We start from the raw sequence: 13615 nt of genomic DNA, 5'->3' as shown, positions 1-13615 counted from the left end.
GTCTGGTGCAGACTTGGCCCTGGGGCTATGATCATGAGGCTCCAAGAGGGGACCCATGATGTAGAAGGACCTCGTGCCTGTGTTCATGTGGAAAAGCTCGGTGTCCTTGGAAGTGACAGGTAAAGAGTTATGGTTTAGAGCAGGCCCATCATCGCATGTTAAGGACAGGTGTGTTGAGGATCAGGGAGGAACTGGTCCTGGGACATGCAGCTCAGATTCTCAAAGCTTGCCATGTGCTTGACAGACGTGACTTTCACACTTGCAGCTGTGTTGTAGACATAGCGACAGCCTAAAGGGTGACGTGGTTTGAGACAGCGGGGAGTGGCAGCAGGGGCTGTGGAGCTGTCCTGCCTCCGGACTGCCTGTCATCCCCACCATCAGTGGGAGGGTTCCTGAGGACCAGAAGCCTGCCCTTGAGGAGGCAATGCTTCTGGAATTAGTTCAGGAACAAAAGAGTGTGTTTCTGGTCTTTCCTCTGGTCCACAAAATGGCTTCAGGGACTGTGTTTCCTTGGGAGCCTCCATCAACCTTCACGTGCAATTTCTGGCCAACACTGTCTCTTCTCTTTTCCAGCAAGGGCAACTGTAACCGAGGCAGTCATTTAAATTCTGTCCCTTTGTGTTCAGATTGCCTCAGTGTGGCCTGAAGGTAACTGATGCTGTAACTGCCCACCTCCTGCAGGTCAGGGTGATGGGCCCAGGGCCTCTCGGGTGAATCCTGCAGTGTAGGGTGGGCCTCCAAGAGGAGGGTCAGCTGGTTCTGATGCGGCACTGATTCAGGAGCTTGGGGGAGATGAAGCTCTGATGCCTGTGCAGGTAGAGGCTCTGACAGGGTACAAAAGCAGGGATCCCACTCCCTGAGCACCTGTGTTGATGCTCCCCCACTGTTGAGGGGGTATGAGCCTGGGTAGAAACCAGCACAGAGACCTGGGTGCAGCCTGTGTGTGGGAGAGCAATGCAGTGGCATCCCAGCCTCCCCCAGGCTTCCTCAGGGATGACGCTGCCTGGTTAGCCTCTGGTGAGAGTGAAGCTGGCACTTACACCCACCCTCCCTCCTGGGTGGCAGGAATGAATGAGTTAACCTCGTGCAGCCCTGGAAGGCAGGAGGGAAAGCAGGTTGCCTTAGTCCAGGGGAAGATGGTGTCCAGCTGAGCCAGTCTGTCTGCAGGGGACTGGGCAGGTAGCAGCCTGCACTGTCCCCAGTATCCACCTGTAAAGTGAGGATAGAATCTCATTATGAGGGTGAGAGGAAGGCACCTTGGGACTGACCTTGGACTGGTACCTAGATCCCCTGGTGTGTGGTAGAAACACTCCTTGTCCCTGCTGCCCTGGTCTCTGTCTCCCTCTGTGGTCATGCACACACACATATGAACCACACACCCACACACACACAGACACTTCACATGCTACCCACCCCACACCCATTTATACATTTATACAGAAATATACACAGACCACTCATGCTCACACACACAATGGCATACACCACACCACACACAGAAGCACACCACACACACCCTTACACATCAGACATGTTCTACCTGATCTGACCCCACCACATGCATATGTAAGAATGCATTCACACCACACACACGCATACCCATGGTCCACCCACATATGTATACACACACAAGACACACACACATACACACCATGCCACACACACATATCAAACTATCAAAAGGCCCCAGTAATTCATTTCCCCAAACTACTCTTAGTCTATCTGCCTATCCCTTCTGACTGTCCAAGTTGCAGCCATCACTGTCTCTTCCTGGCCAGGAATATTATTATCTTTTTCACCAAATGTAATTTAGACTGCCCTTAATGGTAAGGACTGAGACAGAAGGTTGATTCCATGCACCCTGTCTGCAGGGCCTGGTCAGTGTATAAGGTGTGTATAACGTGTTCTGCTTGGCTGTGGTCCTTCCTCCCTGCTGTATGAGAAACTCCGAGAGCCCACCCCAGGGCTGCAGCAGCTTGGCTTGGCACCTCATTGAACTTGGGCTTTGTCATCAGAGCGCACCTGCCTCACCCTGATGGGTGTCCTGAGAGGCGCAGAGCCTCCTGGACACAGATGCCCAGGCTGGCTTTCAGGCGGAATTCTGGAAGGGGCCGACTTAGTCTTGGGAGAGCAGAGATTAGTCTGGCACCATTACTAAAGAATGACTCATGGTAGCCGTGCAGAGGGAGGCTGCTGGCCTTACCTGCTGAGGGGTTATTGGCCTGACTGGGCGTGTAACACCTGCTTCCTCACAGTTCTGGTGGTGGAAGATCCCAGACGAAGGTGCACGCAGGTTGGTTTCTGGAGAGGGCTCTCTTCAGCTTGCAGGTCGCCACCTTCTAGCTGTGCCCTCACAGGGCCTCTTCTCTATGCGTGTGTGCAGAGGAAGTGAGCTATTGCTGTCTTCCTCCTCTTGTAATGGCACCAGTCCCATTAGTGTTGGGCCCCATCCTTATGACCTCATGTAACCTGAACTACCTCTTTAAAGGCCCTGTCTCAAAATACAGTCATATTGGGAGGTTAACGTGGAAATTTGGCAGGGAGCATATGAGGAGGGAACACAATTTCATCCCTAACCGTGGTGGAGTTTTTAGTGAGACTTCAGGTAGGCTCCTGCCTGCCTCAGTGCTATCCCATTGCCCCACATGCCCCTTCCATGTACTAAACTTGGGCCCAGGACTCAGTGTGTCGGCTGCTGCCCTGTGTACAGAGGCACACTCTCCCCATCCCCCACGGAGAATCCGTCGAGGCCCTGAGCAAGACCTGGCTGACACCTCGCCAGGTGTGTTTTCTTATCTCTGAAGTAAGGAAAACCCACTTGCCTGCTAACAAGACATTAGTGCGTACAATTAGGTAAGTTTTGTGGAAGTCTTATGTCGGACCATTTGCTACACAGGAAGTGAATCATTGTAACTGTTATCACTGAATTGCTGACCTGCGTAAACAGTGTGTGTGTGTGTGTGTGTGTGTGTGTGTGTGTGTGTGTGTGTGCATGCCTGCGCGTGCACATGCACTTAAAAATCTGTTCAGGAGTAACAGAAAACTGACCCGTGAATGGTTTGCTTTTCACACAGCATGTAGGCTTGACCTATCTGGGTTGACCTCTCTATAATTCTTTTTTTTTTAATTATTAATTTATTTGAAAGGTAGAGTTACATAGAGAGAGAAGGAGAGACAGAGAGATCTTCCATCTGCTGGTTCACCCCCCAAATGGCCACAACAGCCAGGGCTGTGTCACGCCGATGCCAGGAACCAAGAGCTTCCAGGTCTCCCATGTGGGCGCAGGGGCCCAGGGACTTGGGCCATCTTCCGCTGCTTTCCCAGGCACATTAGCAGGGAGCTTAATGGGAAGTGGAGCAGCAGGGACTCAACTGGAGCCTATATGAGATGCCAGCCATGCAAGCCATGGCTTAACCTGCTGCATCACAGTGCTGACCCTCCTGTTATTCTCTCCATCACCTGACAACATAAGATGGCTGCAGGAGCACTAGGTGTCATGACCTAGTTCAAGGGAGGAAGATGGTTAAAGCGCTAGCTGCTGCCTCTGATTCTTGTTTATTGGGTTTTGTAAAGATTTCCTGGGAATCCACCAGGTAGGCTTCTACTGAAGTTTAATTGGCCAGAACTGAGCTTCTGCTTAGGTTTTAGCTGCAACAGAGGCAGGGAAAGCAGGAGCAGTATTGGCTCATAGTAACTGTCATCCACCACTTGAGGCTAGGCACAGTAAGCCTCCATCACCACCCAGACCAGGTTCCAAGGGCTAGCAGAAGGAGAGGATGGGTACTGGGTAGGCAGTAAACAAGAATTGCTTATCTCCCAGGATGTATTTTACTTATTATGAGCTGGAATTCGGAATTGCCATGGGGAAAATGTTACTAGATTCTACTAAAAGAATGTTCCTCGGGTTTGTGCTGTGGCGGAGTAGGTTAAACATCCGCCTGCGTGTCGGCATCCCATCTGGGCACCGGTTTGAGTCTCAGCTGCTCCACTTCCTATCCATCTCCCTGCTGATGGCCTGGGAAAGCAGTAGAAGATGGCCCAAGTGCTTGGGCCCCTGTACCCATGTGAGAGACCCAGAAGAAGCATCTGGTTCCTGGCTTTGGATTGGCCCAGCTCTGGCCATTGTGGCCATTTGAGGAGTTAACCATCGGATGGGAGACTTCTCTGTTTCTCTACTCTCTGTCTTAAACACTGCATCTCAAGTAAACAAATAAATTTTTAAAATGTTCCCTGGTGTTTCTCAGGATAAGTAGCACCTGGGATGCAAATAGAGAACAGAGTTAAGGCTTGTTGGAGTTCAGGTGTGTGTCTCACTTGTTGACATGCAGGTGCTGGAAACCAACTCTAGGTTGTCCTCCAGGGCTTCTGGCCCTGTCTGGTGTACCGAATTCTTTATATGCCTGTTTCTTCTCTTGTCACAGTGCTTCTTGCTTTCTCCCAGACTTCCCTTAGTCCCTTTTGCTTCACATTGACTCTGCTTTTTGTTTAATCCCACATGTGATTAAACATTGTGCAAGGAGGCAAGCCTGGTCTCACCTTGCCCACGTGGGGCCTGGGCAGACTGGACACCCTCAGTCCACCCTGTGCTTCCTTAGCCAGGTTCATCCGCTGAATGAGGTCAGTCCTGCTGTCCTGCAGTTGTGAGGCACAGAGACAAGAATGTGCATCTCGTGCTTGTGTTTTGATTTGTTTTGTTTTGTTCACCCTCATGCTGGTGTGAGTGCTGCTGCCAGCAGAGCCTGGCCAGGCCTTGGATGGTGCTGTCTGGAACAACCAAGACGGCACATTAGAACTGATGTCATGCACTGGCATCCTTCAATGAAAAGTGCACCAGGGGCTCTGGTACCTAAACCTCTGAATACGTAACACAAGGCCTGGGGAAGTGTGGACGACAACCCTGACCCTGTGACTGTTCAAGACTTCCCTGGAGGAGGAGAGGTCGAGAACAAGGACACAAGCCACACCCAGGCTGGTCGTGTGAGTCAAGTGCTGCCTCTGCCTCTCCCTTTCCACAGTGTTTGTTTTCTGAAACATTCGTCCTTCTTGGGCCCCAGAAAGTGCTTGTGTGGGTGAAGTCTGTGTCAGGATCGTGCAATGAGTGTTATTATCCATTCTTGATCTTACATCAAGGAGCGTGGTGCTTGTTCCACATTGCGGTCTGTGGAACAGACAGGCAGAGTTTTGCTCAAGCACAAAGATGGTTTGGCTGTTTTGTTTTTTGCTTTGACCATTTACCCTGGCACTTGGTGATGTTTTGGCAGTCTATGAATTGTGTTTTAATAGAAATTTTGCAAAGGACATTTTGAGGTTTTATCACTTGGGTTATTTTTTAGTGTAGACCTTTCATCCCATCATCTCTAGGTGTTTATTAACTCAGTTTTGTGACAAAATATTGTGTTTGGATTTTCTCTCTTTTGACCCCTTCTTAAAGTACTGCTTTGAGGTGTCATCAGCTTCAACAGATAAATGAAAGCAGGAAGCTTTCTAGGGATCATTAAATACAAGAACAACATCTGGGGCACAGGCACCCTGGTGGGGTTGATTTCCCCGAAGTTACTGGGAAGAATTCAGGTGAAATGACTCAAAGCTCGTGATAGAAGGTTCTAATACTTTCTCTCGGGTGGTTTTTTGTTTTTTTTTTTTTTTTTTTTTTTTTTGGTCTGTAATTTCAGATCCACTTTAATTCTATAAGAAAGCAAGTGCCTTAATCAAATACAGCACATTAATTACTGGAAGACAGGCTCCAGTGGGCTGTGCTGATGGGTTTTAACCATCTCAGGCAGTAATGTGTAATTGAGCATAACTAGAGCGCAAGGCAGAAGCCCTCGACCCAGAGAGCCCACTGCAGACATCTCCCCAGCTTGCTCTCTGCAGTCCGTCAGAACTGGAGCTTCAGACCTTAAATGTCAGCTCCCCAACCATTTTTGGCCCAGATAAGAGATTGGAAATGTATCTTCCTTCTCTGCTTTATCTCTTGGGCCAAACTAGCCTGCAATTCAGCAGCAGGCAGAGAAGATAATATACAAGAACATAGAATTAAAACCAGATGTTGAGGACTCTGGTCAACCATAATGACTCATAGTAACTCCAGGGAACTCTCATGGAATCGTGTACCTGGGTGAGCCCTTCTCATGGATGCACATGTATGTCGCTCCCCCATTCGAGGAGGAACGACACAGAACCCTGCGCTGTTCTTTCGTCTGCTCGGCCCTTCCCGGGCTGGCTGCCGACCCCTCCACCTCCGTGGAGGGGTGGTTCCCCCTGCCACTTTCCCCACTTCCGCGGGGGAGCGGCACACTGCCGGCCGGCTCTCTCGGGGGCTGCTCAGGTGTTATCCGGATGTTCCTGGTGCATGTTGTCTCTCTCCTTCTTTATAGTCCTCTTCCACCAATCCCAACTCTGCTACCCACACGCCGAGTACGCTGCTCTCCTCCAATCAGGAGCAGGATCAGCTCCTGCAGGTCATCAGTCAAGTTGGAGAGAGGCAGCTGGGTAGAAGTTGTTTGCTCCCTTTCAGCGCCATATTGTGGGAGAGCAGATGCATAGAATAAGTCTTAATTCCAGTAACTTAGTCTAGTCTGAGTTGCTCCCCACACATGTATACACGTGGAAGTGTGCACAGCACACATACTTCCCTGTGAGATTGTGTGTTTTGGGAAATAGCAAGGAGGAACTTGGGCTTCAGTTATCCAGAGACTTCATCTGGGCCAGTGCTACTGTGGGCAAGTTACTAAGTCTCTCTGAGACCCAATTTTACCTATAAAATGGGACGATATTATTGATCCTAATATGGGATTAACTTTAAATGAGGCAGTGCTTGCAAAAAAAGAAGTAGTACAATGCCTGGCACATAGGAGCTGACAAAAACAGAGACATGAACGGAATTGAATTGAATTGGCTTTTGACAGCTGCAAGTGGGAGAGGGAAGAAGTGGGTGATACCTGTGGCCAAGGACCATCCCCACTTCTTGGATGAGTAAGTGAGCCCAGTCCCCATGGCTATGGTAATAGTCTGTGGAAAAGGACAGCGGAAGTGCCAGGGCACCCTGCTGTCTTGACCCTTGGGATTGTTGACCACGGATTTGTAGATGGTTCCCAAAGGTGGGAGTAGGATGGCAGCAATACCTTCCCAGTGAGAATCCTACTTCTCCTGGGTTAACGTTTCTGTTGGCTTGTAGGAGGCTTTGTGGTTACCTTTACTGATGATGTATTTTGATAAATTATCTCTCTTTCTAGCAATAGGAACTGATATCTATTGATGATGCCAGGTTGAGAGATGTAGGCTCTGATATTTGGTGGAGAGATAGTGGCTTAAGGGTGGAGCCTTTGATCCCAGGGCCAGCATTGACCACTGTAGGGTGGGGGCGGGGAGGTTCTCCTTGACTACATAGCAACTCACTAGACCCCCAAGGAAGGAGTGCAGGTAGAATGGAGGCTAAGTAAAAATGCAGTGGGTCTTTTTAATCACTGAAGTCTGAATGCCTGGTTCAATATTTAAACAGACTAAATTGAGCTCTGACTCATTTTCCAGTGGGTATAGGAGGTTGGCTTGGATAGTCTCTTCTTAAATGTATTGCTGATAAAGTTGACAGACTTATGACTCATGAGAAAATCTCTCCAGGGCTCAAAGGTGCTTCTTTAAACTCCTGAAAGGCCCAGAAATGAGACTTCAGGGAAAAGTTCCTGTCCAGAGATGCACCAATTACTGAAAGATGTGCCGTGTGCTTTTTGGAGTGAATGAGACCTAGAAAATTGTGTGAACACAAGCAGAAATCTTGCCCACACTCTTAAAAGTGGAAAATGATCTTAGTTTGCTGGACTGAGTGAACCTCAGGAGGTTTAGGGACTGGAAGCCAACCAGAGTTTTCCATAAAGCAGTGCAGAGTTTTATTGCTGTGATCATGATGGCAGATTTGGAAGGTGATTTCTGAGCTGGTAGAAAATTTCTCAATCTCTAAAATGTACTTTAGAATGTTGCCATATAGAAACTCTTAAAATTTATGATCAATTCTGTGACTCTGTGGACATTTTGCAAAGCCAGAGAGAACCCTGGAAACACGTGGCCTGCTCTTGTCTCTTCCCTGGGTCGGTCGCTGAGAGTATCTTTTAATTGATTTGTGCAAACGGATTGCATGCAGATATTTGCTGTTCCTTTTGTTGGACTTTGGGGGAGGGAGATCTTTAGAGATTGCAGGCTGTCTAAGAGCTGTCAGCCTCACAGGGTGAGACGGGCACCCAGGCAGCTCCCTGTGTCCCAGAGGCACCCTTCATTCTGCTCTACCAAGTCCTTTCACACCCATCTGATCAGAGTAAAGGCCTCGAGTTTGTGATATTGTGAGGTCCTGGGTTTTGCCAAATAAAAGTATATGAGTCCCTGTGAGTTTCTATTTCCAGAGACAGGTGACCTTTTGCTCAATCACACGCCTCCCTGTGGAGGTGATGCTGTTTTGTTCTCTCTAGCCTGTACGGACAGAGGAAGTGATCAGTGCCTGTTGGGAGAGATGGGGGAGAGGGGACACATACAGAGGCACCAGCCAATGTGACACGCTCAGCCTCTTCCTGTGTACACAGCCCTGCAATGTGGGCCTGGGTCCCGGGTACTCTGTGAGACCCAGCGGGGGCTCCGGAGGATCCCAAGCCTGTTCAGTGCCCGGCACATTCACACGAGCCTGTCGTGCAGGGTATTGCCAAGAGGCCACAGTCTCAGGTGACTGGGTTACCGACACCTGCCTATTCCTTTTCAGTTCATTACAAACCAGGCTTACAACCCCTTCTGGGGCCAGCATTGTGACACAGCAGGTTAAGCTACTGCCTGCGATCTCAGCATCCCATATTGGAGCACCTGTTGGAGTCCTGCTGCTCAGCTTCTGATCTAGCTCCCTGCTAATGCACCCAGGAAAGCAGCAGAGTGTGGCTGATTTACTTGGGCCTCTGCCACCTACATGGGAGATCTGGATGTATTCCTGGCTCCTGGTTTTGGCCTGACCCAGCCCTGGCTGCTCACTCCTTCTGGGGAGTGAACCAGAGGATAAAAGAACATGCTTTTTCTGGCTTGCTCACACACTCTCTCACTCTCACTCTGTCTTTTGAGTAAATAAATAAATCTTTAAAAAACACTCTTCCTTCTGCACCTAATAGCTTTGGGGCTGCTGGAACCTCTGTGTGGTCATCCTGCAGCCTTTGAACAGACCCTGGAACCCTGGGAAGCTAACTCACCCTCCTGTAGCCCCCTCAAGGGCTGAATATGTTCAGGCAGGCAGGCAACAGAAGGTCAACGGCAGCTCCCAGAGGTCGGTTCAGGACACCTGGCTGGTGGAGGAGTTGTGCACACATCTGCGTCTGATGTCTGTCTTCTCTGATGTCCTCTCAACGTGGCACAGGGGGTGATTCTTACATGCCATACCTGGTGTTTCCTTATAGGTACTTTTGTGCAGCCTATGAGTGCCTCTCTGGGAGCTCAGCAAAAATAGCTCAGGAGTGTTTTACCCAAAGTGGTCTCGACAGAGATGGGATTTAGGCTTTTCCCGGGTGGGTGGGATTGGAATGTCTTGCATGGCTTTGTCCACCCAGGATGGTGACTGTGACAACTTTGTGGTTTGTCTGGTTCCCTTTGGCTACCACACTAACCACACCAGAGCACCTATGAGGTCTCAGTTTGTGAAATCTGCGCACAGCGCCAGCCCTGAGATTTGAAGGGGAGAACAGTGAGAGAGCCAGGCAGAAGTGTCCAAATGCTGGACACTTTACAGATACCCTGATGTTTGGCCCTGACCTCAGCTCCCCCAGGTCAGACAGGGTCCTGTCCTAGGAAGCTGGAAAGGAGGTGAGGGGACAATCTGAGGTCAGGAGTGGGCAGGGATGGAGGAGGGAACTGGCCCTGAGCTCTAGGAACGGAGTGGTTCCTGGGCCCCTCCCACTACTTCCTGGCCTTCAGAGTGGGGCCAGGTGTTTCTGATAACTCACACAAAGGAGCCCCTTTGGATTTGTGGCTTTAAGGAGCTTCCTGCTACGGGCTTTAGGAGCAGTGGGTGGAGGAAAAGAGCTGCCTCCCTTGTGCCTCACTCTGCATTTTCCCATCAAGCAGTCTGATATGTGGAAGCTGTGTTGGCACAGTTGCAACTGCAGGAAGGGTCTGCTCCCAGCAAAGTTCAGAAGTCATCCTGTGGGGCCAGTGGTGAGCAGGAGGCAGGGGCCAATGACTGCACAATGGTTAAATTAATGAATGCACTGACTTCAAGCCAGGTGAAGGTGATTTGTCTCATGCCCCTGCTACACTCTACCTTGATGTCATCCTTTCAGGAAGCTATGGACTTGCCTGCCATTAAGGGGATTAAGCTTGTCACCTGATACCATCACCTTGCTCCACACCTTGGGGAAGAGCCAGGTTGCTATAGCAATGAGTCCAGCTGGGTTATGCTCCTCTGGATTGAAAACCCAGTACTTATCGTGGCACACATGTTTAAGGATACGCTTGGGAATGGAGTCTCTACCCGCACTTAGCGCTGGCCCCAGCGTCCCTGGGACCAGTGTGCCTGGAGGTCACCTGGGTAAGATCATTGCTCTCAGAGGTGACAGTAGAGGGCACTTACGTGACTCACCGCAGCACCGCAGCAGTTCACGGGAGCTACAGACCTCAGCCAGCCTCCCCAGCTGTAATGAAAAGGCTGTGACTTCAGCCGCTGGGCTCGGCAGCATGTGATGGAAAGAAATGGAGTCTTTGCTCCAAGTGTCCAGCCAGTGAGGGCCGAGATGGCTTTAAGAAAGGGCGCTGGCTGCCGTTGGTGTCTGCCAGAAGACTAGGGGAGAGGATTCCGCAAGCCTTCCCAGCCAGGCAGCTGGGTCAGCCGCAGGGAGCTATGATTTGTGGGGAGTCTGAGCCATGGGTGTCTTGGGGACAGTAAAAAGCAAGTTTAAGATCAGGAATGTTTTATGAATAGAGAAGAAATTTAAAGCAAAATGACATTTTAGCAAATGAATTTTTTAAACAGTTCACTGAAAGGTTTTGATGGGGCAAAACACCTCTTGATCTATAAATTCAAGAGCGTCTGGCCCAGTGTGGCATTTGCTGCTGAGTGACCTGGGACTTGGTCCATTCTGAGCTTCTGTCTCCTTCTCTGGAACATGATTATTGGTTATGTGTGTTTGTGGCTTTCAACCATGTGATTTTCACTTGCCTGGGAATACTCAGCTTAAGTACAATCTCACCCACAGATGTAAACACGGAGACCCGCCTGCTGATCCTGCCTCTCCCTTGGCCACAAGGTCACTGAGAGGAGACACGCAGAGGCCTGGGAGAGAGCATCCTGTGTGCTCCCCAGGGCCCCTCTCCCTACTGTGTGCTCCCCAGGGCCCTTCTCCCTACTGTGTGCTCCCCAGGGCCCCTCTCCCTACTGTGTGCTTCCCAGGGCCCCTCTCCCTACTGTGTCCCTCCCAGGGCCCCTCTCCCTCCAGACATTGCAGAGGCTGATGAACCCCAGCGGTGTGTGTTCAGACTCCTACTCAGGTTCAGCGCAGTCTTGAAGCAGTTGGCCTGAAATAGTCCTTGTCATATTCTGTATCAAAGAGCTGGAAAAGGAAACAGCTGTCACTTTATTTCTGATTTTCTGCTATAAATTAAGCCAGTTTATTAAAATACCGTGTGCAATGTTGAGTGAACCTCAGAGCATCCCTAATGCCACATCACAAATGTGCTGCAGCAGCACTGGGTTTCAGAAACATCAAACTGACCCTGAAGTAGCCACTTCTAATATGAATATTGGCATAATTAAGTAAGGATGTCAGGTTGCATATTGTGCCTATTTTTGTGGGATTTCATGTAAAACCCTTAGCAAAATAGAGCATAACTATACTAGCAATACACACAGCTATTGGGACTTTAAAGGAGGTCACGAGTTGAAGCATCAAGACACACATTGTGTGTTACACATATGTAACTTACACATGCAATATAATCCATAACATAAGCGAGTATGTTTAAATAGTATTCAAAATTAAATATTTCATATATTTCAATGTTTAATTTATAAGTAATTATGTTACCACATGCATTATAAGCATATGATTTATATAGTAAGTCAAATTTCATTTAATTTCATGTATTTTTTTTTTTTTGATAGGCAGAGTGGACAGTGAGAGAAAGGTCTTCCTTTGCCGTTGGTTCACCCTCCAGTGGCCACCACGGCCGGCGCACCACGCTGATCCGAAGGCAGGAGCCAGGTACTTATCCTGGTCTCCCATGGGGTGCAGGGCCCAAGGACTTGAGCCATCCTCCACTGCACTCCCTGGCCACAGCAGAGAGCTGGCCTGGAAGAGGGGCATCCAGGACAGAATCCGGCGCCCCGACCGGGACTAGAACCCGGTGTGCCAGCGCCGCAAGGCGGAGGATTAGTCTAGTGAGCCACGGCGCCGGCTTTTAATTTCATGTATTTCTAAATTTACAATAATTAATATATTTTATCTTCAATACTGTTCAATATTTAATCTCATATTCCTGAGTTATATGTAACAACACTTAAACTAGTACAACATAAACAACTGCATATTTATTATATTTATAATACAAAAATAATGTACTTAATATTTGTATTAAATATTAATGAACTGATATATTTAATTCTATCTACATTTTATTTGTATTAAAAATATCAGTTACATGTTATAGGTTTAAGGATTCAAGCCCACCTTGCTTTCTGGTGACTCTCAGATATGTCTTGAAAATAGCTTCATAGTCAGTCTTCTCTCCCTGTGTATATGCACGAGCAGCACCATTTGTCTGCAGAAAATTTTAGCATCCACAAAGTAGATGATGATTTCTTCTGTTTGTTTTATTTTAAAAGACAGTACTGCTCCACAAATGCCATTGCATGCACTTGGAGAGCAAGCCTGGATTCCATGGGACATCCACCAGCGGGCTGGCCCCCGTGGCGACAACTAGGAACCAGTCCAGGGGCTGCCCTTCCAAGGCCACCAGGGCTGAGGACCCAGAAGGGCTGGTTTCTGGGAGCTCTGTTTCCTGAAGCAGCTGAGCATGGGGCCACCTGCTGTGGGGCAGGAAGAACCCCTCACTGACACTCTTGGCTGCTTCCGCCCATCCTGTGGGCCTGGCTGGTCTGAGTGGGGGCGGAGCTTCTGCCCCTCCTGAGAGCCACAGGGCTCTGTCCTCGCACCTGGCCTCCCTGCCACCCAGCAGCGTGAGGCTGACTCAGATCTGCCCGCTGTCCCTGGCGCCACGCCGGCCTGCTGGTGTTCAGCAGTGAATGCTCATTAGTGACTGTTCATTAGGAGACTAATGGCAGTGTGGGGTTTCTGATGGTATCTGCTGTCCACAACCCTTGTGGAAACCTGACTCTCTGTTCTTTATAAATAATAAGGCTGCTGGATAATGCTGTTCCTTAAGGGGTGCGTGTGTGTGTGTGTGTGTGTGTGTATGCATGCATGTGTGTGTGTGCACGCATGCGCACACCTTCTTTTTGACTATTATTCTTTCCTGGTTTATTAACTTTTATTTTATTGGCTCAGCATTTTTGGGCCTGAGAGTTTGCCCCAGGTGCTGAGGAGGGCACAGGGTGGGGCTCCAGGTCACCTGCGAGAAGTGTGGCTCTCTGGTCCTGTCCTTC

At 49.3% G+C, this 13615-nt stretch overlaps 1 long non-coding RNA gene across 1 annotated transcript; it reads right to left on the bottom strand.

The window, feature by feature from the left end:
• Positions 1-7290: 7290 nt before the first annotated feature.
• LOC138844602 (uncharacterized) lies at positions 7291-13052 on the bottom strand. The gene is made up of 2 exons (XR_011380569.1): positions 12681-13052; positions 7291-11564 (listed from the first exon to the last, which is right to left on the bottom strand). It is a non-coding gene; the product is annotated as an uncharacterized lncRNA (long non-coding RNA).
• Positions 13053-13615: the final 563 nt, after the last annotated feature.

Source organism: Oryctolagus cuniculus, chromosome 12 (assembly GCF_964237555.1).
Source record: "Oryctolagus cuniculus chromosome 12, mOryCun1.1, whole genome shotgun sequence".
Classification (NCBI taxonomy): Eukaryota; Metazoa; Chordata; class Mammalia; order Lagomorpha; family Leporidae; genus Oryctolagus; species Oryctolagus cuniculus.
The sequence above is the reverse complement of the archived record's forward strand: the minus strand, read 5'-3'. Positions and strand labels throughout refer to the sequence as shown.